Genomic DNA, 24696 nt, shown 5'->3' on the forward strand with positions numbered 1-24696 from the left:
CTTTTCAGCCTTTCAGGCAGGCTGTCGAACACATACCTACATGTTTTCCAAAACAAAAACTGAAAGCCTGTTTCAGAAGTTGTTTTAATAAATATTATTTCAAGCATATATTTTATTTTTTTATTGTCCATAAATTCCCCAATTTTATATCTATAATGTTTAGTCATATTTATCATTTATATACAATAACATGGCTTTACATGTTTTTATATTTTTTTCAATACTTCATATTTTAGAATGTTGTCTTTGTAAATCTTGTCAGATTAGAATAGACAAAACATCAACAAAACAATCGGAAAAATACAAATCTAAGTTCATTTAGAATTAGCAGTTATAAATGTAGTTGTGATTCTTTATTCATATTTCATAATTTTCACATCACAAATACACTGTACAAGTGTTTGTCTCTGGAAAAAATGTACTTACAAACTAAAAATGTTCACTACATTCTAAAGCATCGAATCATACTGTGTATTCCTTTTAGATTGCATATTAAAATTGATTTAATACACTGTAAAAAAAATCCGTAGAAATTACAATGTTATTGCAGCTGGGTTGCCGGTAATTTACCGTAGATTTACATTTATGTTATTTACTGGCAAGAGTTTGTTCAAAGTTAAATAAATTTTAAATATTAACAAGTCTTTATCTTTACAGAATAAAAATATACAATAACAGCCTCATGCAAAGCATTCTGGGAACCAGAAATCATCATCAACCTTTTTCAGTTTTTTGCTTCAGATTTTGTTTCCCAGAATGTTTTGCTTGATGCTGTTATTTTAGTTTTACTCTGTAAAGACAAAGACTTGTAAATATTTAATGTTTATTTAACTTTGAACAAAATATTGCCTGTAAAAAACATAAATTTAAATCTACGGTAAATTACCGGCAACCCAGCTGCAATTTCTACGGAATTTTTTTACAGTGTACCTAATTATATTTTATAATTTTATAATAATAAAAATTGTGTATTTTTACTTTTCTTGAGTAAAATTACTTTTTAAGTAAAAGTAAAAAAACAAACTAGATGTTTAATGTACTTAAATATTCAATATAAACCAAAATTATGAAATGAAGTGGCGTAAAAATTATGATAATATGATTTGGAATGCATGTTTTCCAAAGAAAAACACTGATAAAATACTGATTTGTGTCAAATCAAAAAAAATTTTTTGTTACTTTAACCAACATTTTTAAATTAAAATCTTTACTCAAGACTCGTTTGTTCTCTGAATGTTATCTGTTTTCATAGTTTTGTTTGTTCTGTCATGTGTGTATAGTTTTTCTTCTTTTTTTGCTTTATTTTTCAACAGTTTTTGCTGTCTTTTTTGTCTGTCATTTTTTGTCTACTGTTTGTCTTCCTTTTTCTATTTCATTGCAATGTAAAGTGGCATTGAGATCTGGAAAGGTGCTATAAATATCACTTATTATTATTAATAGTTTAACTAAATAACAAGTTAAACAATTTCAAATTGTTTTATAAGTTGTCTCAACTTATCACAGGTCAAAAACTTTAAATAGTAGGCTGAATTAAAGTTGCTTTAACTTCATGCTGCATTGTTTTCCAGTGTTAGTGATTATTGCATTTACTGTAACTAGTTAAAAACACCATCTGTTATGTTTAACTGAATTTGTAAAGAAATTGAATTTGGCAGATTATAGTGTGAACAAAAAATTGTTTTAAAAACTTAAGCCATAGCTTTGAATGACATTGCCTTTAGCAGGTTTCCAAGTTTCAAAACACAGTATCAAATGGCCATAAAATTTGTAGGAGCGCTCTATTAAGTTTACTCTACATTTCTTTCCAAACAAAACAGGATTGCTTTATAAACTACAATTCTGGTATCTTAAAGTTACATCATGCAAGCAGCATGATCTAAAACAGGTGGGTATATATTTTTTTAAGAAAGATATAAGAAATTGACGGTTCATTACAGGAAAGGAAGTGTGGCTGGGGTTTACAGTCAATGAAGTCTAAGGGGTGTGTGTTAGCGCAACAGAGGCGGAGCTTTTCTCCAAACTGATGAGACACAAAAACGTTCCTCTTTGAGGAGGCCTGTGCTGACGACCCCGAAAACCCACTGCCCGCCAACCAAGAGTGGTCCCAGGCGCTGTGGCACAACATGCGAATCAATCCCACAGTCAGTCAGGAGCATCTCAGCGCATGTTAATGCTCACGGACCTGTCACACTTACCTCCTGTCAGAGCTGTCAAACAAAGGAACAGACCACTGTGAGTGATCGAATTTTAGCAGTTCCTTGAAATTTCATTTGTTTTTGCTTCGAATCCGAGTGCAAACCTTTCTCTTGAGCATAAAGATGGGAGTCTTGTTTTATCGATGGTTACTTTCTAGCATGTTTTGCTGTTGGATGTGATTTGATGTTATTGGTTAAAGACATTGCCAGATTTAATTCGACACAAAAGAGCACAAAGAGATGTATGGGATCAGTTGTGGGGCAGGTAAATGTTTAACAGGTGTCTCCTTTAAAATGTCCAGCGGTCACCTAGTAGAGGGTTTGGAAGAAAAAAGATTTGAATTCCTCTCTGTTGTCATAAGAGAAACTTCAATTCTTGTTTCAGGTAGAAGGTCTGCCATTTTGCGGAGAAAGCACGTTGAGTATGAAATTTCACTAGTAAAGAACAGAACATAAAAAGTTGTTATTTTCTATTTGTTTCACACTTCTGTTTCTCAAACGTCTTGCAAAGGAAATAAAACTTCCTTTTTACTGTTTCCTGTCCAGGTGCTACGAATATTAACCATATAAATAAATATTAACCCCCAAAGTGACTTTTAAATTAACTTAATATAAAAAAACTTTGACTGTCAATTGTTCACCGAATTCCTGTTAGAATGCTCGTAGTACTTATCACGTCATTTTAGACCTATGTAATATCCGTTTTCTGCCAGATAAAGAGGACTATGCGGTCCAAAAGAACTTTTATATATACTGTGAAAAAAAGATTTGTTGTTTTAACTTAAAAGTAAGTGTTTGTGCTGCCTTAAAATCTTTGAGGTAATTCAACTTAATTAAATATGCCGAGTCAACTTATATTTTTGAGTTAACTGATATGAAAGTAAATAAACTGTTTTATTTGAAACAAAAAAATTATTTTACAGTTTAGTGGAGCATCCTGAACGGCTGCAGAAGGAAAAGATCGAAACCCTCACATAAATGAACGTGTATGATGTGTATACTGTGTCATCATGTTATATTACAGTTTTTAGTCTCACCTTGGCAGAGGCGCACCTTGTCAACAGGCAAGGCAGGCAACTGCTTGGAGCCCCGAGCCACTAGAGGGCCCCCGAGTTTGTTTCTCGGATGGCCAGCTACACCCGGTAGATGAACATAGATACTCAACATGACTGCATATCAAAATTCCGATTGGATGGAATGTTGATTGACATTGGCTTAGCCCAGTCAAAATCCAACCCAGGTGGATAACTTGCCAGTTTCGAAAATGAACGTAGCGAATGGGTGACGTTGTATCATTCAGTCGTGCTGTCGCAGTTGATCCGTACGGATCACGACCCACGGTTTGGCTTGCGATTGCCAGATTAATACGCAAATTTAAATAGGAAAAGTTTATTATTTGCACGTGTTTCAAAGGCTTGCAAATGCTAACACTCAAGTGATTTAAAACAATTTAACCGCAAAAAGGCGCTAAAGTGAGCAGCCTCGTACCCACATGCGGTTTAATGTGTCCGGTCCAGCTCCAGTCAGGCACGTGCCCAAGTGTAAATCTCATGTTTAAATTTTAGCAGTTAACTAGTGCAATCCTTTACAAAGACAATCGCGGCAAATACGGATATGCAATGTAGTTACCAATTTACGCTTGTAAAAGCAACAAAGCAGTCGCAATGACGCGTACACGCACATATTCATGTCCGTGCGCGTCTTTGCGTTCATTCGCGCACAACCGCATTCAAAAGACGCCACGCGAGTGAGTTAGCTTATGAAAACATGACGAGACTAAAGGGAGTTTCTAAATAACAATGCAAATCCTATTTTGACTCGATCATTATTGGTTCCTGTAGATGGACATCAGAAATGTTTTGTGCACAGCAGGGAAAGGAAAGCAGAAAGGAGAGATGATAAGTTTAAGGGAGGTAAGACAAATTACATCCTCACCCTGTCAGGTCTCAAACATTATCAAACAAATCTCTGGAAAACCTCTTGTCAAGTCTATAGAATTGCATTGTTGCTAAGAAAATCAACATACGTATGTGTTATACTGTTCTGTATTTTCAGATATGAAATTAATATTTACTTTACTAATATTTAACTCTAGGACACTAACTTACATAACAGTTAGCAGTAACTTTACTGAGATTATTTAGTATAGCAGTCATAAAATGAATGGTTTCTTAAAAAATTCTTGTAAAAATAAGTTATTAATCATTGCTATCATTGTATAATGTAGAAAATATTTCTCTGCTGTCATTATTTCCAAACATGTTATGCCATTTATGCATCCAAACATGTTAATAATGTTAGGTATGATGAAGATTACACTTGTATATATGTATCTTTTGCAGTAACTGTTGCACTGTAGAATAGTGGGTTAAGCAAAGGACATTGTATAAAAGTTTTGCACACTTCTTGCACACAGGGATTTTTCTGCTTGGGGCCCCCATAGACCCTAGAATCGCCTCTGCACCTTGGTAACAGTCTTGGTGGTGTTTTGGTGGTCAGATGTTAGGTATGACTAGTAGAGAGCAGATGGTTGGGTATAATGCTGGTCAGAAGAACAGATAGTGAAGGGCAAAACTTCTGGAGTTGTTATAAATCTTTGCCATTATGCACAATCACATGCTGGGTTAACAATTATTCAATGCTGGGTTGTTGTTATGCAACCATAGGTTATAGTAACCCTGCATTTGGCTTAAAACAACCCAGCATTGGGTACATTTCTGTCCAAAATGTACCCAGCATGGGTAAAACGTAACCCACCCATTTTTAAAATACTAAAGTACATTTCCTTTAAAAATGATGTAAATTCTTGCTTATTTAAAAATATAGCATTATTTATTTTCCTTTTTTATGGTTTTGTAGCAAATTTTTAAACGTGGAGTGGTATGTTGATGAAATATGATTTACCTAACATGGCATATCCTTTTTAAAATGATCTACTTATGATGTATGAGTATTAAAAACAGGGCATTGTTGTAAGATTAATGTGTTAATGTAGCCTTCTGTGATTAATGATTAATTATTTTTTTTAAATGCATTACCACAAAATTTGTGTTAATAAAAATACAGGTGGATATTGCTAATTTTTTAATAATCTAAAATCTACAGTGACAATACACATGTATATACTCTATGCATATATCTGTCCTCTGTACTGTATATAATAACCTCAGTTTCTCATACAGCGGGTATACCATTAGACAGCAATCTTCCCAGTTCCCAGCATGCTGTTCTGCATGTGTAGCCTGGGGTAAACCCAGTGAAAGAAGACATTGTTCATGTCATAGTGAGGCATGTTGCATGCACTTATAACTCTGAGTGGGAGAAATTTCCCCCATCATGCACCAGGAATTCCTTTGAATGACTGGATTGTGTGCAAGGAAAGCTGCAGGCGTGTAGTGCTTTTGTTTTTATTTTCCCTATCTGAAAAGTCACAAACTCAGCAACACTCTTAGCTTTTTTAAGTCTTGTCACTGGGGATGCATAACTCAAGATACAACCTCGTGCGCTTCACGTTAAGCTGGCCAATGAATCAGATGGAGGGAAAAAGTACATAAGGGAAAGAGTGACTTGAAAGTGTTGCAACGTTGTGGATTCGAGATGCTGTGTCAGATGTGAACCGTACGGTGGAGTGTTTCTTATCAATTCTCAATGTGTGACTCAGAATGCCTTGTTTGTGAGCTGGTGAAGTTGTGAAAGGCCACCAGAGTTTAATTTGTAGAGATTCAACCCTTCCGTTTGTGCCTTACAAAGAAAACAAATGGCTTTCACGTCTATTTTGCCCCTCCTTTAGGCATTCTTTTCCTCATAAAAGGCATTGATTGATGAAACCACATGAGTGAAGGACCCCTCGGCACTGAATGATTTGATGTCCCAAGGGCCGGTACATGAGTCGAAATGAGCGGATCAACACAAACAGTGAAGATTTTGGGATTTCACTAAACACGTGCTTGTTTGTTTTTGCTTGGTCTCCGAGGATTGTTCACTTTCAGCGAGTTTCGCCTCTTATGTCATGGAACTTGGAAACATTTATGTCCATTCAGCGACGTGGGAATTCATTTGGTACACATTTCCAAAGATTAAATGCCAAAAAAATAGTATTGGTTGACTTATTTGGAGAAGGCACATTTCATCATGTCCTATTACATAAATTGCAATTACACTCTTCAGTGAAGTCCCAAGGGGTGAGGTTATATTAATGTGCTTTTGTAAACGACAGGAAAGACCTTTCCATATGACTAATGGGATTCAGTGCATAAATTACCATTTTGGGTTGGTTAGCGTAGCATCTTTAAAACCGTTTCATACTTCTTTTCACAAATCACAAATGTGACACCAGCTGCTAAGTTCGATTTACTGCCCTGTGAGAAAATACAGGCTATGACACCATCTCTTGTTCTGGGTGTGTTTTGGTTCGAGGATTTTGCCCGCCACGTCAAAGGTCCTCACGTTGAGGCTTCCTCCTGTGCTTTGGGCCGCAAGGGGAGCACAAAGCAAAAGGTCGTGTAGAAAGAGAGAAAGGGTGGTTATTTTTAACTCTGTTGTATCATGTATCACGTTCCACCATAGATAAGTTGAGGGAGGACATTTCAATTCTCTTCGGTTCTCTTGTGTAAGCATGTGAAACCAGAGGCTCTTTTGTTTATCTTATTAGATTAAAATAAAATATGTTTGATATTTTTTACATTGGGCACTATTGGGGCACGTTGTCACAAATGTTCTTTGCTTTCAATGAACTGTATCTTTTTTCTTGCCAAGACTTTGACCTTCCAGAATAAACCTACCCTGAGAAACATTCACTGGAGTAAACAGTGTGACAACTATCCCCGGGCTCTATCCATTACCTCACATGTACAGAATGGCAAATGTTGCATCATGGGAAAATAACCCAGTACAAAAATTAAACAGAAAGTAGGTATATAAAACTTATAAAAAAGAAAAAAAGATGCCAAAAATCCAAAAGAATGCAGTGTCATAATTTCAGGTCATGATCTTTCTGCTGGAGTCTTGAGAGTATTTCTCTTCCAGTGCTATCCCAGAATGCATTTCTGGAGGCATGAGCAAAGAGTTGGCACTCTGCACAAATATTTACCATACAGTATGTTTAGCCGGCTTCTGAATACTACAAGGGTATTTTCTCATGCCATCTGTGACTGCAGCTGTGGTGGAGACTCTCATGGTTTTTATCTAAAACATAAATCAGATTATTTGATAGGGATTCTTTGACCACGGTAACCATTTGACAGTCTACATTAAATAAACATTTTAAACTTTTAAAACCAATGTTAGATAAACTTAAAAGTTCATTTGTACCAACATTTCGACAACAACCCTTTGTTAAAAGGTGTATAATAAAAATCATTGATAAAAAACTGATTCTTTAGGCTATTTTCCTAACTTGCACCTCCAGAAGGTATGTGTTTGCTTTGGCACTATTACAATTTTTATTTGGCTGATAAAAATGTTTAAATGTGGACTCAAAAGCCCTATTCGAACGAAATTAGTTTTACTGGGGACCTCTGAGAAAATTGTGCTTCTCAGAGGTCCTCTGTGTTTTTAATCCCATTCGGATCGGCCTCTGTAAAAATTCCAGAGCAGTTTACCTACTGTTTTTCGCCGAACTCCGAGGTCCTCTGAGAAATTTCATCCTGTCCGGATGCAAATGTCTGTGTTTGCCCGCAATATCTTTTGAAAACGCGGTTCTTGTCGTGTTTTGGCCAGTGTGATCTGCCGTAAGGTCTTACTAATGCACGTATATTTTCACATTCATTCAGATATGGATGTTTTTTTTTACATTCGGCGTTATAAAATAATTGAATCAAGACGAGCTGAATATCAAACACTGTTAAGACTGGCCACTGTAATATCAGTATAAGGTAAACTCAACCTTATTTTGTTCAACTCCGAATTGGTAATGTTAATTAATAAAGATAATAAATTGTTATTAATCATATTTCTTCATTTCTTTGGGTTTATTATAAGCAGCCAGTTATAAAAAACATGTAGGCTACTATAGTAGGATTTGTATAGGTTATTTTGATGTGAAATTATATATGGTATACACTATTTAAATTAAATGAAATTAAATAAATGAATACATTACATGTTCTGTAATAATTTTATATTTAAAGCAAAATATAAAAATTACAAACACGCGTATCCAGAGCATGTAATCTTCTGCAATGCCCAAACACGTGAAACAGACACTCCCATCTCTGGAATAGCCTGAAAATATTAATCCCATCCGAATCGGTACATAAAATCACAGACGTCGTGGGAGGACATGTTGAAACTCAAACATTGTTTGGAAAACTAATCCCGTCCGAATAGTGCTTTTAGTCTTATAGTTACTGATGTTTCGCCCATGTGACAACATGCCCCAGCTTTCTCTATATTATGCTTCAGTTTGTTCTTCATAAAGCTTGAAGTTGAAGTTTGTAATTGTGAGTGAATGGGACAGGATTTATAAAAGCTGTGGATTCACCATCTTTCCTGCCATTTAGGGATGTTTTGTTTCCCTTTTGTCTCACACTCTTTCTCTCTCTCCTCACTGCTTGGACTTTGGGAAAATGGGATGTTTGTTTCTGGATTGCACTTCTCTTTGCCACGCCTGGCATGAAAACATCTTTGTTGGAAAGTGATGGAGGAAGGTCTGGGAGGCCTCTGAGGGTTATCGAGTAGTGTGTGTTTTTCGGACGGGGTCGGGGGTAAAGCTGCAGCGAAGTTCATTCCCTCATTCATTCATTCATACGGCCATCACCGGGCCTCCGCTTTCTTTTATTTTTAGCCAAATCCATCAGGCTTGACAAGCGGGAAATTCGAGCCGGCGCGGGGCTCCACTCCAGAACCCCCCTCCCGCTCCGGACCCTCATTCTTCTCTATCTCCTTCCCGAGACTTTCGTTCCCTCTCCCCCCTGGGAAAACCAAGGCCGGATTCAGACTGCCAAATATGTTGAGTCATGTGAGTCCATGTATACAGAGACAGCACTACTTTGCACTCATGGAGGAAGAGTGAGAGAGAGTCAGATGAGCTGTGATCAGTGTGCAGAGAGAGAGAGAGGTTTTACGTTCCCCTCTGATTTTTCTATAAGGTAATGTCCAGTGGCTCTGGAAGGGCAGACATGTGCACAGATATATTTTAACACACAGCAGGCAGGCAGAGAGCAGGGGAGGGGGCTGAGGTCTCTGCCAGCTTTCTCTCCTACTTCCCACAGACTCCATTTCTCTTGCCTTGTGTGCCTGCCCAGTCCAGCGTTTGCAGCAGACAGGATCATAGCAGTCAAGTAAAGCTGAACGAGCCGAAAAGCACACACACATAAGAGGCAAGTCTCAGCCCTGGGTTTGACCTATTAACCTGCATGCTACTATCTGACCGCTTCCCTTCAGACTGTGATGTATTTCCGTGTGATCCAGAGACTTCAGTCCTGCTAAAAAGCAGCATGTTTTGAATTGAATGGCCAAAGGGTAGAAATAGATGTGTTTTATTTTTATCAAATCTTGCAGTTGGTTGTCCTATGATTTTATATTATGCTCTGTTACAAAACCTTGAGGACTGCCTTGCTGACTAATGCCTAACTGGCATCCTAACCATCTTGGAACCTCACAAGTGATTGGTTTAAAAAAAAGCCAGCAACTTTAAAAATAGCATTCTGTATGAGAAAACATAAGACATAGTTTAAGATTAATTTAGTATTAGCATTATTAATTAGTATTATTACTTGCATATTTAAATATGTTTATTTTTCATAAAGCTCACTGCAGTGCATTCTGAGATTGCTGTCTTTACAAAAGGGTATGTGTATTTTGACTAAAACAAAGTAGGCTATGCTTATAAAAATCAAGGTACCTTTCTTAAGAAAAGTCTTGATGATGGGAACATACCTATGATGGATTAAAATTCTGCCTAGGCACTAGATTTTGAAACACAGGAGTAGTGTTATATTTCTGGCAGGTGGAAAAGAGTGTCTGTGCATATCTATAGGCGGAGAGAGAGAGAGAGAGAGAGAGAGAGAGAGAGAGAGAGAGAGAGAAAGTTGATTGATCAGGTTGAATTTACTTGGATTGACAAGTGAATTTACAAAGGCTGACTATTGGGATTTGGGATATTGGAAGGTGTACACAGTAACAGAAAAGAGTAGATGTCCACTGCACTTTTGTTTTTGTACTAACTTAAAAAATCACTTTGTATCATAATGTCAGAATTTGACATTTGTGTTAAGCTTTTACCCAGTGGGTTGTAAGTGCTAGTCTGATATAAAATATAAAAATATACTTTTTTATATTTGATAATAACTTTTAAAAAACACAACATACTTTTTGATATGTGTGGATAGATGCTGCAAATGTAAAATATGGACGTATCGGCAACATTTAATTGTAGCATTATAAAATTTTTCCAGCTCCAAAACGTTAAATATTTATTCATCTTTTACAGCATATAATTTTCCTTTAACCATTTTATCAATGGAATATTCCATTTTCTTAAAAGAAAAATCCAGATACTTTACTCACCACCATATCATCCAAAATGTTGATGTCTTTCTTTGTTCAGTCAAGAAGAAATTATGTTTTTTGAGGAAAACATTCCAGGATTTTTCTCATTTTAATGGACTTTAATAGAGCCCAACATTTAATACTTAACTCAACACTTAACAGTTTTTTTCAACGGTGTTTCAAAGGACTCTAAATGATCCCAAACGAGGCATAAGGGTCTTATCTAGCAAAACGATTGTCATTTTTGACAATAAAAATAACAAATATACACTTTTAAAGCACAACTTCTCGTTTAAATCCGGTCGTGATGCGCCAACGTGACCCCACGCAATACGTCATGACGTCAAGAGGTCGCAGAGGACACACGCGAAACTCCGCCCCAGTGTTTACAAGTGTTGAGAACGAGGACCGTTCCTACGTTGTTGTATGTCAACTGATACTAATTAATGTCTTTGTGTCAGTTTATTGTTTACAATGGTCCGCAAATGTGCGTTTTATATATGTAACATGTGACCTCCCTACGTCACTACGCATTTACGTTAGGTCGCGCTAGACCGGATTTAGACGAGAAGTTGTGCTTTAAAAGTGTAGATTTGTTATTTTTGATTGTCAAAAATGACAATCGTTTTGCTAGATAAGACCCTTATGCCTCGTTTGGGATCATTTAGAGTCTCAACTCCGTTGAAAAAAACTGTTACGTGTTGAGTTAAGTGTTAATTGTTGGTGTCTATTAAAGTCCTTTAAAATGAGAAAAATCCTGCAATGTTTTCCTCAAAAAACATCATTTCTTCTCGACTGAACAAAGAAAGACATCAACATTTTGGATGACATGGTGGTGAGTAAATTATTTGGATTTTTCTTTTAAGAAAATGGAATATTCCTTTAAGACCCTTTATACTATATACCCTTTAGATTAATTATAAATAGGAATACATAAAAATGTGTATGTCTGTAAAGTTGTTCATATGTAAATCATTTTACGTGTTAGTCTTGTCAATGCATAAATATTATACGTTTAAATGTGTATGAAAAAGTATGTAAATGTACATGTGGTACAACCACACGTATTCTCATAAGATCACTTTGTAGTGATCATCCACAACTAAAGAGTAAAATGCATTTTTACTCTTTTTTTATTTTTATCCAAATGCTACCAAAGTCAAAGCTAGTTTGCAGATTTTTAGAGTATTTCAAAGAGAATCAGACTATAGCTCCATCCAGTGAAAGATATCAAACGTGTTTGAGATTTTTCGGTCACTCGGTGTACAATGCTTCACGACTCAAATTTCACAAGCTCACAAAGCTCAAGAAAAAATGCAAAGTGCAACAGGAGAGCACATGTTTCCACTTCATTTTATTGTGTTTAAAACAATTTGACAGTTGGGTAGACTGTGATCCTCAGTAATTTTAATGTGATGCCCAGGCCTTTCCTGTAGCCATTTACAAAGTTGGCAGGCTTGCTATGTAATCCAGCATTAAAGGGTTAGATCTGTGGAGAAATTTTGACTTGGAATATTTATTTAATATTTATTTGTAACAGGCACATTTAAATGTTGGTTAGTATTGTTCTCCAGACCAGTTTGTTTATATAAGTAAATATGGCTAAGTGAAAAATGCAATTAACAACCTGTCTGATAAGATGATGAGAAAGTCACAATGTTACTTACAGTCCAGTTTAGATGCAGCACTTATTTAGTGCATCTACTGTACCTATGTTATTTTTGAATAGTATGCTATACAGCAGAGGTGCCTAAACTAGGGCCCGCAGTCCAAAGTTGGCCGCAATGACCTTTAATTTGGCCCGTCATGCCACGTGAGATAAGGAAAAAGGATAACATCATTGTTCACGATGTTTATATTTCTAATTAAACATTTTCTAAAATGTAAAACATTTACTTTCGGCCCACAGCCCTCGGTCAGGTTTGATTTTTGGCCCTTGGTAGGAAAAAGTTTGGGCACCCCTGCTGTACAGTATATTTCCCATGTTGCTCCATCTCTTCCAGTATCATGGGTGTATTCCCATTCTTAGCACATCTCAAATCTGATTTGACTGTTATGGTGTGTGGATCAGCTCTGCTGTCAGCCTGGGGCAGGGTTCAGTTCACGGTTAAATACAGGCTTCAGCAGGCACTGACATGGGTCTGATGTACTCAGTTATCTGTATGTTTCAACATCCTCTCCATCAGATATCATAAGCTGCTATCATATCAGAATGTCTGTGAACGTGCTGATTCTAGCGATTGGTCATTCTCTAGAAGTGAAAGTTATGTTTATCATATATCATAGTTTTTATATATTATAATTTTTAAGAACAAACATCACAATATAATTTCTCTTTTTATATCATAAATATCATATACATTCTCCATTTCTTTTTTAGCATTGATGTTGTTGTTATGAGTGAAAGTTTGCATGGCTTCATTTCATGCTTTGAAGTCGGGATCGCCATGGTAACCGCTATAATGGGTAACTGGTAGCTGAGTCTATATAGCAGGTTGGAATGCCTGGCTGTTTATTTAATGCAACCCTTTTGTCATTTCACACAGTGAATTGTTTAGATGCGTCTGTTGATAACGAGCATTTTTTTTTCTGACGCCAACATTTATTAGACATCAACAGTGGAATTATCTGTACTCCAGAATCTTCAAAGGGAGATTTATAAATAACCACGTCTTGATATTCATCCATCACAATGTCCATCCATTGTCAGAATCAAATTTGTATAAAACAGAAAGTGGATGATTCTAGACAAACTGAATGATAAAGCTTTCAAGAAAAGACCTTTTGCCCTTGACAGAGAGATCTTAGGAATGTGGATTTGTATGTAATTTAAGATGGCTGACTTGACTCTTCATGGTGCTAACCTGAGCTAAATCCATTCAAAATCAATGACACTTGAAAATGTTTTAAGATTAAATCCTGTAATTATATGGCAGGTCGTGTCAGTGTAATTGTAATATTATGTCGACTGAGTTAGGTAGAGTGATGCAATAACATGAAAGCGAGAGCCCCATTAATGAGGTGTAAGTGAGGTGAATAAATGATCCCTGCTTTGTTCGTCTTACCCAGCACCTTTTAGCTGTGACGGCTAGGCGAGCATTGTTGCAGGAACAATTTCGAAAGGCTCCATATTCTCTTCCATCTGGCAGAAGTGATTAGTTGAAGTTGGGCAGATGGTTTCTCATAGCTTTGGGGGTAATCTACAGTACACATACCTCCTTACAAAGCCATTTAACTGCCTCGTTCTGTTAGCCAGGCTCATTGTTACACCTGCACTTGCAGAATTTGGTAAAAGCATTTATTTCTAAATATTAAATTTTTGACTATACCATTTTTTGACACCAATAAGGATGCAGTAATATATCTTAACCCTAAAGTCCTAAGGAACCTGAGTGGTCTTGTAGCTCAACTGGTAATGCATTGTGTCAGCAGCGCAAAGGTTGTTGATCTGATTCCAGGGAATGCAGATATACCATGAATGTACTGAAAGTCACTTTGGATAAAAGCATCTGCCAAATGGAAATTTGAAATGCAACACATGGTGAACAGTGGTAAACTATGGCGGACAGGTCTTTTTTAACCATTTAAGGTGCCAAACCCTCTCATGCTGCGTTCACACCAAATGCGAATAGAGCGTCTGGTACGAATGATTTCAATGTTAAGTCAATGTAAAGACGCATCTGGAGATCTCGTGGTGCGAATGAGGCGTTTAGCTTGGCAGGGTAGACGCGAATCCATTCGCACTTGTTAACCAATCAGGAGCTTACTCTAGTAGTGATGTGATTACAGGAATCGAGCAGAGTCGGGAGGACGTTCGCTAATCTACCACCACAAACGTGACTACCAAATTTCCGCAATTCATTTAAATACCTTCTTCTCCATAGGTTTCGATGAAATTTCATCAGGTCAGTACCAAGACAAAAGATATTTATTTCGTCACCCCTACCTTTCAGTTGTGCCCCGAGTCTAGTGAAAGCACACCGACCGGTTGAAAGTGACACAAATTTTCACAGTAACAGTTGCTGTAAAATAAAAACACCTCAGGACTGAAGCTCAAAATATCAAACGCTTCCGGTGGTTCTTCTTCACGTATTTATTGTAGTATTTAGTTAAAAATACTACAACCATGCGGCGAGAAGTGAATATTGCATGACACGCATCTTAAAGTAACAAGCCAGTTGAAACCCAGAAGTTCGACACACGTGCCCGCGATGTTTAGCCTGGCTCCGCCCTCCTACGTGCTTCCGCTTAATTTTCATTTCGCTTCAGTACTACATCTGGGACTGCTGTGTAGAGTTTCGTTTCTCCTGCAAAAATCTGCAGGTCCAATCGGCGAACAGAGGGGGGTGGCTAGGAACAATGACGTTGAGGTCGTGCGTCAGTTTGAGTTGTAGTTCAGTAATGGCAGCGGAGAAAGACGTGAGAAAAGCTATTCGGTCCAATGTTGCAAAACTGCCGAATATACAGAAGTTAAAGCCGGAGCAAGAACAATGTTTGCTAAGTTTTGTTTGTCTGATTATTCGGACTTGTTGTTTCCGGCCGGTTTCGGAGCATGATATACGTCACGACCACACGTTAGCGATCGACTATGGCAGATACTGAGTGACTCTTGGCAGATCCAATAGTTTTAAACTTCAACAGAGGACCCTCCTTAAGGGAAGTAACGCTTTGCAATGGAGCGTGGCCGGACTCTCTGTACAAATGAAATGAATGTCCGAGAGTCTGGTTGGACCAGGCTACATGATGTCAGCATTGCTACAAGAATTTCACGCACGGCTTTCACGTGCGAATGAAGCAAGTAAACTTAAAATGTTTAAGTGTCCAACTACACGCAAATAGCGCATTTTTGCCGTCTCAACCACGTTTGGTGTGAATAGCTATACATATAGTATATGGCTAAAAGAAGAGATGATGTAGAAGTATCTAAAATATTTACTATTACCATCTATTGCAACTGTTTAAAAATCCATCACTTTGGTGGGAAAAAATAAAATTGTAAATGATTATATTTTTATTTTGAATTAAAACATGTTTTTCTGTGTAACACTTTATGCATCATGATTAAATCTATTCATCTCAATTCCACAGATGTTACCACATTGCTTCACCGTGTAAAAAGCCTTTGCAAGTTCTGTGTGGCCCTCATTGCAAACGCTAGTCCTCAAATAGCACAACCAATGTATTGCTCACCAAGCCTTAGGAATCATTGTTTCCATGAGAACATCCTTTTTTCCTCGCTAATAACACATTGTCTGGGTCTTAGGCTGGCCTCGGCTCAATCCCTGTTTCCTGTAGTGGAGCCCCGGGCAGGCCCGGCCCGCAGGATGTTTTTGTTTTGGATGAAGTGAGAGGGGCAGGGGAGGGGGTTCTATGACTCTGTTCTTGTGTGGCAAACACACCCAATTAAAAACGCTGCGGTCAGGGAATGGACCTGGCAGAGAGCAGTTTCAAAGTGTTGATGTACCAGGAATGAGGAAAAGGGAGAGTGAGTGAATGCAGGGATCCCCCTGGAAAAAGCGTCTGGGCGGGCGTCTGTTAGGGGGAAGGGAGCGGGGTGAACCGAGGCTGAGGAATGTGCTCAGTTTAGTCACATATTCGCTCGCTAAACATGAGGAACTCCTGAGTCAGCGTCTTCCGAAATCAAACCTTTGCAGTCATGGATTCGTCCTGCTTCCTATCTGCTTCATTTTTGCACCTCTCTGCTCTATTTCTGTCTTCTTTTTCCCTACCCCCCTCATCGATTTAGACTCAAGCTGTTGCCTTATGATTGGCAGAAATCCTGGCTTAGAGACAAAACAGCCCTCCCCCTTTGACTCCGCCTCCTCTCACCCTTCTGCTTGGGATGAGGTCAGCATGAACATATGCTGGTAATGATGAAACGTAGCAATGATACTCTTGTTCGTGAATCTGATACTTGCACTAAATCAAAAAATAAATAAATAAATAAAAACAAAAACAAATGTTTGTAAACCTCTTCCATTTCACTGGTAAAATATGGTAAATATCCATTTACCCCCCTTCAGCTCATACCCCAGTTTCTTTCAGACAGGATAATCGGTCCATTGACCTTTTAAGACGCATCTTGCTTTCCTGCACAGTCTCTATTGCTTCACCAATCTTTGTTTATCTCGAATAAAAAGCTGAGGTAATCGTTGTAAATTCACTCCCCTGTCATTTACTTAAGGAGACGGGTTAATATTAAACACCAGGCTCCAAATGTGAATCTTGATGGTTATCAAAATACATTTTTGAATTGACTTTTAATGTATGTTTAAAGCAAAGTTTCAAGTTAAAGTCCCCTTGTAGTCCCACCTTTACTCAATTGCACCAGCTCGGACCATATATATATATATGCACATAGATGCTACATTCGACCGTTTCAGACATGCATACGTGAGCTTTTTTCATTTTAAATCAATGGATCAATTGATTGGTTTGCAGCACTTGTTTATTTTTTAATTTAATGGATTATTCTTAAATTAAACATTACAGATGTCTTCTTCTAATAGAGATTTTCTCCAAGTGTGAAAGTCATCAATGACTCTGTGGAAATTATGCACACCTGTCCCGTGTGCTGTCATCCTCCTGTCAGTCACTTTAGCTATGACATACACAGTGACATATGATCACTCATATTCTTGAAACTCTTGAGACGGTTCAGCATACACACATGCAAACACGTAGTCTTGCACTATTACACCACCATTACTGTGAATTAGGGAGGCATAACGATTAATTGCGATTAATCTATAGCAGAATAAAAGTTTTTGTTTACATCATATATGTGTGTGAACTGTGTATAATAATTATGTATATATAAATGTGCACACATGCATGTATACATTTTAATATTTTTATATTAAGTATATATATTTATATATAATATAAATTATACATAAATATACAAATGTATATACACATGTACCCATTTGTTAAATATATACATGCATGTGTGTGCATTTATCTATACAAAGTTATTATTCACAGTTCTCACACATATATGATGTAAACTTTTATTCTGCTATAGATAAATCGCGATTAATCGTTATGCATCCCTACTGTGAATGTAATTTTTCTGTATTCTTTTTGCTTCTTATCCATTACCACCCACAATCCAGTTTAACCAGATGCTAAATTAGCCATAATAGCCGTGCATTGTATTTAAATCTTTGTCCTTTATTTCTTCGGGAGCACGCGACCTATACATATATTTCTTAGGCTTATTTGCTTATTTTTTAATGAAAGCATGCAGCAAACTGAATTAATTGAAAAGAGAGCAGTCAAGCACCAGTACTGGTTATCAAATGGCTTTCGAATGCTACCGTAATAAGTAGCATTATTCAAACGTTACTTATCAAGTGTGCGTTAAAGAGTAGATTTTCCCTGCAGAATTACACAAGGTTTAAAATAATACGTGAAACAACTTGAATTTCTATAAGGCTGCTAATTTACGCAGTGTAAGATAACAGCGAAAGTGACTTCCGTTTGTCAGTTCGACGTGTTTTTACGGCATGTGATCAGCACTTCTATTCAGTAGCACATGAGATTTTATGATCGAGTGCTGGCAGTGTGTGTAAGTTTAAGCGTGTGTGGGTGTGATATAGTAGTTGTAATGTCATTCTGCAAACCTGTTCTGTGTGCTAAGTGTGGTGGGAGAGTCTATCTTTAGCACTGAGGGGGATTGTGAACAGTTGGCCTGTAATGTTGGCGCTAACTCCGCTCGCTCAATTAGCACTACAGAGCTGTTAAAGCATGCAGAGAGATGCGACTCTTCACAAAGTGTCAATAATATTAGCCATTTTCTTTTGATAAAGACGCAAAGTTCATTGCTATTTATTAAACCTAAGGCTGATGTCTTGCACAGATTGCACTATATGGCATAAAGGCTCACTTTTTATATTTTTTTATTAAAAGAAATAAATGACACACTTTTAATTTTTCTTGTTTTTTTGTGTGTGTCACTTAACAGAAGTATTTAGTTGTGACATCATTCTCTGTTGACTTCAATCTGAAGCAAATCTCTGTATTGAATCGCTTCCCTACAATTGAAATGTTAGTAGTTGTTTAGCATTCTTTTAGCTTGAGTTGCACAACCATAAACAACACAAGCTGTTGTGTTTACCTTGTGGCTCATGTCAGTAGAAAAGACAAAGCGTGAGACAGCACTTTTACACACAGGCGCATACATAGACCTATCATTTCAGGAAGTATGCTGCACAAGAGACGTTAAACACTTAGTTCCTTTTGTGACATGTGTTTCCATCGTCCCCCAAAATCTGAGGCCACACAAACCCGCACCGGTTTAAGATGGTAAAAAGCGGCCACCACCACTTTTCGGTTTAACTGTTTTAACCCCGACCTGAGAAACCTCACTTGTTATTCTGATGACTCGTCTCTCTGTTTGAGATCAGGCCCAGAAAAACAAGGGGCGATACGATCTTAAAGCTGCCTTAAAAACGCCTACCAGGTGAACGTTGTTTTGTTTGTGTAGAAATAAGCCCACTTCTCTCTCACCAAAGCATGAATCAAGTATGATCAGTTTTAGCACAAAGAATTTACGAGATAAATTAACAATTGCGATAAACGCGGTAATGGTTAGTTCAAAAAGACAAACCATAAAAATCAATTTCATAGAGTGTCAAATCAAAGTTAATGAGACTGCAATTACCACAGTCTAAACGGATGCAGTATTTTGCATGGCTCCCTCAGTGATAATAATAATAATAATAACATGTATACGCAAACCATTTATTTGCAGTCATAAACAGCACTGTAATTTCACTCCATTTACATCCATTTGGCCGCAATAGAATGATGAGGTCAGTGAAAGACAGTGTTTTGATTGGTAACTAATGTCCGTGAGAAAGTAACTCGATGTGATGGCTTTTTGAGTGCAGCGTTTGAAAGCATTCATTCAAATTTCAGATGATGTCAAAGGAGGATTCCTACCCGTCTTTATCAATATTCAACCTTTTTCTTTCCGGGCATTTTTGCACGTGAGTTGAGGTGCACATGGCTATTTTTACACTTTCATATCAGACGACGCAGGACCAATTAGGCATGTAGTACACATTACATGATAGAAGAGCTGGATATGAATTGAGGGTGGGAGGAGCGAGGATCAAAGGAGAAAGGTGGAGAGCTGAGCCTCCAGCTTGGGTGAAAGCAGACAATGGGTGGGGATTTCAGACTGAGCCGGTAAAACTAAACCAATCTAGAGGACAACAATTTGATTGTTACTATACACCATTTTTGATCCTCAGTAAAGTCCGCCATTGGTTGGACAAACAGATAGTCAATCACTATTGGCAAAGCAAGCCAATGTAAATAAACAGAGCATTTTATTTAAACCAGTATCATATGGAAATCACAAGGTTTGCTTTTAGTTGTCTCTGCTTATTAAACTACAGTGTAAGTATTTTACTTTAAAAGGCATTAAATAGAATGTATATTTTTTGACTTTCCCAAAACTTAATATGCGATACACATATTTAAAGCATAAACATTTTTCATTGGTGATGATTTTTTTGCTTTTGTAAAAAAAAGATCTTGTAGTGGGAAAGTCTCTCGCAGAGAAGTTCCAGTCATGCCTGTGTTTATTGGCTCTGTAACGGACAAGAGAGCCAGCAAAAATACCACTCAGTCATTGATAGGCTCTTCAAACCACCAAAAATCTAAATGACTTTTTAGTTTAATCAGAAAGTTTTTCCCTGCAGGTTTTTTACAGATAAAAGATCACAGGTTATGATGCTGATGTTTTTTTTTGCTGCTCTTTATGGAAACATTGAGGGAGAGACCCAGCCTACGTTTCTTTGATTGCTCTTCTTTTATAATTTCATTAAATGTTACAGTGGGCGAGTCAAAGTTTCCAAAGGCCTGAGGCCAATTCTGATAGCTTTGACTCTGAGTCATTTTTGAAAACATAGCGGTAGATAAACCATTTATATTGAGTTCATATTACACGCCTCAATATCAGAAAAATGCCCTGCCATTTCATTTTTTGATGTCTTCTGCAATTTCTGTTTTGGTGCACACATTTCGGTAACACTTTACTTGAATGGGTGTTGATAAGACTTGACACCTTCATAATCATGACATGACACGTGCCATGAACATGAAGGAGATTTTATGCACGTAACTCTCATTAAGTGTCATTCGTTCAATTATGTCATTTTAAATGCAAAGATGAAATTGTTTGAGATGTCTTTGTTATGACAACTTGACATTAACCAATACATCATAACTTGTCATGACAACTTGACATTACTAAGACAACTTAACTGACCACTTTGTACCAGTGATACAAATAGAATTTGTCATTAAAATGTCATTAAGTGTTAATACTCTGTCAAATAGATTTATAACAGCATCATGAATAATTTTCTTGACCTCAACTACAGTGGTACAAATATAATTTTTAAATTAAATGTCATTAAGTGTTAATACCCAAATAGTTTTATAACTAAATCATAAATATTTTTCAGTTCATAATGTTTTTTAAGTTTACTCTATGTGTAAACAAATAAAACTAATAATGAAATGTGAAGTACGCACATTGAAAGTTACTGCTCCAAAACAGTTTTTATTCATTTAATAAAAACGTTTTTGGAGCAGTAACTTTTAGTGTGCGGACATCACATTTCATTATTAATTTATATATTTAGTTGTCTTGCATCTGGCCCATATTTGGGTATATGTGATGTGCACACCATTTTTATTTTTGATTCTTCAACAAATAAAATTAACCATCCAATAATAATAATAATTAAAATTTATAAAATTATATTTCATTGCATTTGGAGATCGATTCACCTAAAATTAAATGAAAACAGTATAATAATGGGTTAAGCCATAAAGCGTTGGGTCCGACTCCGTATCGCTGGAAACAGTTAATTACATTAAATTAATTAAATGTTTTGTTAGTTTTTTCTTCTATGTCAATAAGAAGAACAAGTTCTGTTAGTTATCAGTTTTTTATATTAAAAACGAGATAACTCCGTTTTTTTATTTTTGTCAAAACATGTTTATTATTATGTTATCATCATGTTATTATTTTGTTTTATGGTGCTACTACTTAGCTGTATTTTTTAAGTTATGACTGTTTAAATCGAAACAAACCAACTGCAGTTGAACTGATTTTAATTGGAATGCACAACCAAAAAAACAAGATTTCTGAAAAATAAAAAAAGGGGGTTATCTCGTTTTGCAACGAAACTCTTCATATATAAAGTATAATATTTTGTCGTGTCTGCTGCATTTTGTTAAGGTATTTAAAATTATTTGACATTGGATTAACACTAAATTACATTTAAATGACAGTTTAATGTGATGTTAACCCAGGTAGTTTCATAAGTTCATTTATACGTAATTATTCTGCTATGTCATGTTTATGAAAGATTTATGGCAAGTTATGATGTTTTATGTCAAGTTGTCATAACAAAGACATTTCAAACATCAACGTCATCTTTGCGTTAAAAATGACATAATTTAACAAATTACACTTAATTGTCTTATGAACACCCCTTCAAATAAAGTGTTACCCAAATTTCTAAACGAAAAAAATGCAACCAGTGGTGCAATATTAGATTTCTCTCATTTAGATGAGAAAATATAGCCTAAATCTAAACTTGATGTATATCAATTAAATATAAATGATTAATGCAGAAGCAGTCATGTTTTTGATGTTGTAGCATCTCATGCGAGTTATGTCCTTAAGAGTGGCTCTCTGCTTGAATTACATTTGCATGAGTGCTCAAATCTATGCTGTTATTAATGGACGTTGAAAGGCAGGGTCATCATGGAAAGTGCTATGATGATGTCAGTCGAAAGAAAGATAGAGAGACCACATGAATGCTACGTTTCTCCCTCGACTGAGATCAGACTCATCAATAGCGAGATGATGGGGAGATGAGCGCTGTGACATCAATATCAGGCGCTGGGATCTCTGTGTTCTATTGTGTATCTATTGTGCACCTCACCCCCTCTCTCGTTCAGACACTGAGGGTCCCGAGGGAAACAGGCAGCCATTGATGATGGGCCATGCAGGCTTCTGTGACTCTGTGCATTGTCTTAGACGTTGCAAACTTCACCTTGTTTTTTATAGTTTCACCTAGAGATGTGTACATATATATTCAGGAGTGTCTTAACATAACATTTCAGAAGTACATAGTAATTGAAATCAAACCCATGACTATTAGGAATAGGACAGGTCTCCAAATATGTATCGTGCCTGCACAACGGAGGTGAGTAAGAGTGTTTTGACCTAAGTTAAAATATGATGATCTTGGATGCCTTCAGACATTGATTGATGCTTGTGAGGCTTTTACCCACAAATCTACCGAATCATAAAATAAACAATTCGGCTTTCGCCTCCAAAGCCGTTTCATGTGGTCTAAATTTATCGTTGTTCAGCATAGATTTATTGACAGTGTTCTTTCTTTAGACACCCGTAGAAGTTGTATACAATCTTTCAGTGACAGTACAGCATAAAGTCTCATAAGTGTTGTGACTGTAAATCAATATTTATTACTGCAGGGAGAGATTGCTGCAACACCAGAGAAAGACGCTGATGGCACCCTGCGCTGCAGGAAGCCATAAATCAATCTTTGTATAATCCTTCTCTATATCAGAGATTATGCCATTTTAATGAGTAATACAGCATTTATATAGGCAAAGGAAAGATGACATACACCCTTAAGAACCCCCTCGAATCTGACTGTCACTGTTGTAGGGAAGATAAATGTCTTTGTCCCCCTTGTGTTTAGTTTGGACTATTCTAGGAATGCGTCGTCCATCATAAGTTATCGGTCTACACGAAGAGCCTTTTCTTTTCAAACAGACGGTAAGAAAACAACGCCTGTACGCTGTTGATGTCCCTCCTCGCATTGCACAAAAGACCTCTTTCACGCCATCGTATTATGCTTTATCGTACCTCCGTGGCCCCGTGACTGCTGAATAGCGCGGCAGAGATGACCGCACTTCAAACGCTGGCGCATGGGCAGTGGCTCTGGAGGTTTGATGAATGAGTTCAATTCCACTGAGGCTCACATGGCAACAATAAGTGCGAGAGAAGAACCTCTCGCATTTCACCAGCCTGGGAACCATGCTTTGTGTGTCACGGGCCTTTAAACGCTAATCCTTTCTTTTGCAGTCTTCTGCACAACTTGTGCACAAAAACTGAAGTAGCACCCACAGGCAAATCCTCCTGATGTAGGGTGTCTTTTTTGGGGACAAAAGTGCTAGATCTTGATGTTGTTTTAGCACCTTATCATAATCTGAATGGTGTGCAGTTCCTTATTTTCTAAAATTGTTGCACATACCAGCAAAATAACCAACATTGGATCTATATGCAGTAACTCTGGGTTGCAAAAAAAAATGCACTTTTGACAGTGGCAAATGGTTGACAGTTATGAATAATCATATTTACTGTAGTATTGCCTTAAGAGGGGGACTTTTTAAAAAAAATATGCTCATTTTCCAGCTCTCTTGATTTTTACCGTTTTGGAATCCATTCAGCCGATTTTCGGGTCTGGCGGTACCACTTTTAGCATAGCTTAGCATACTCCAAAGAGTTTCGATATTTTTCCTATTTAAAACTTTTTGATTTTATAAGCAGAATTTATGATATTTCGCAGCGCCTGAAAATAGTTCCCTGCTATAGAAAGTATCCAAGGGGACTATTTTCGGGCCGTGTGTAATATCACTACGTCTGCTGCAGCCATGTTACGGCAGCAAAGTCCTTGATTATTACGCCAGAATGAAGGTATAGTTCCTAGCTATATCGGGCTAGAAAAGCATAACTTTAATTTTCCGTCGGTCTTAGTACACAGTGTAACTACAGAGGAGTCAAGTTTTAAATAGGAAAAATATAGAAACTCTTTGTTTTATTTTTAGCGCGATGCTAATGGTCTAATCAGATTCAATGGATTATGCTAAGCTATGCTAAAAGTGGTACCGCCAGACCCAGAGATCGGCTGAATGGATTCCAAAACGTAAAAATCTTATATTTAAC

At 37.0% G+C, this 24696-nt stretch overlaps 1 protein-coding gene across 2 annotated transcripts in view; it reads left to right on the plus strand.

Moving 5' to 3' along the window:
* The window catches only part of bach2b (BTB and CNC homology 1, basic leucine zipper transcription factor 2b), a 104612-nt gene that overhangs the window by 14062 nt on the left and 65854 nt on the right, over positions 1 to 24696 (plus strand). The window contains exon 1 of one of the 2 annotated variants that reach the window (XM_065257084.1): positions 2077 to 2232. The exons of the other annotated variant lie outside the window; for it this stretch is intronic. The gene's annotated coding sequence lies outside the window, so the exon portion shown is untranslated. Of the gene's footprint in view, positions 1 to 2076; positions 2233 to 24696 lie in introns of those variants that run through there. 2 annotated transcript variants of the gene reach the window in all.

This window comes from Paramisgurnus dabryanus, chromosome 12, assembly GCF_030506205.2.
Source record: "Paramisgurnus dabryanus chromosome 12, PD_genome_1.1, whole genome shotgun sequence".
Lineage (NCBI taxonomy): Eukaryota > Metazoa > Chordata > Actinopteri > Cypriniformes > Cobitidae > Paramisgurnus > Paramisgurnus dabryanus.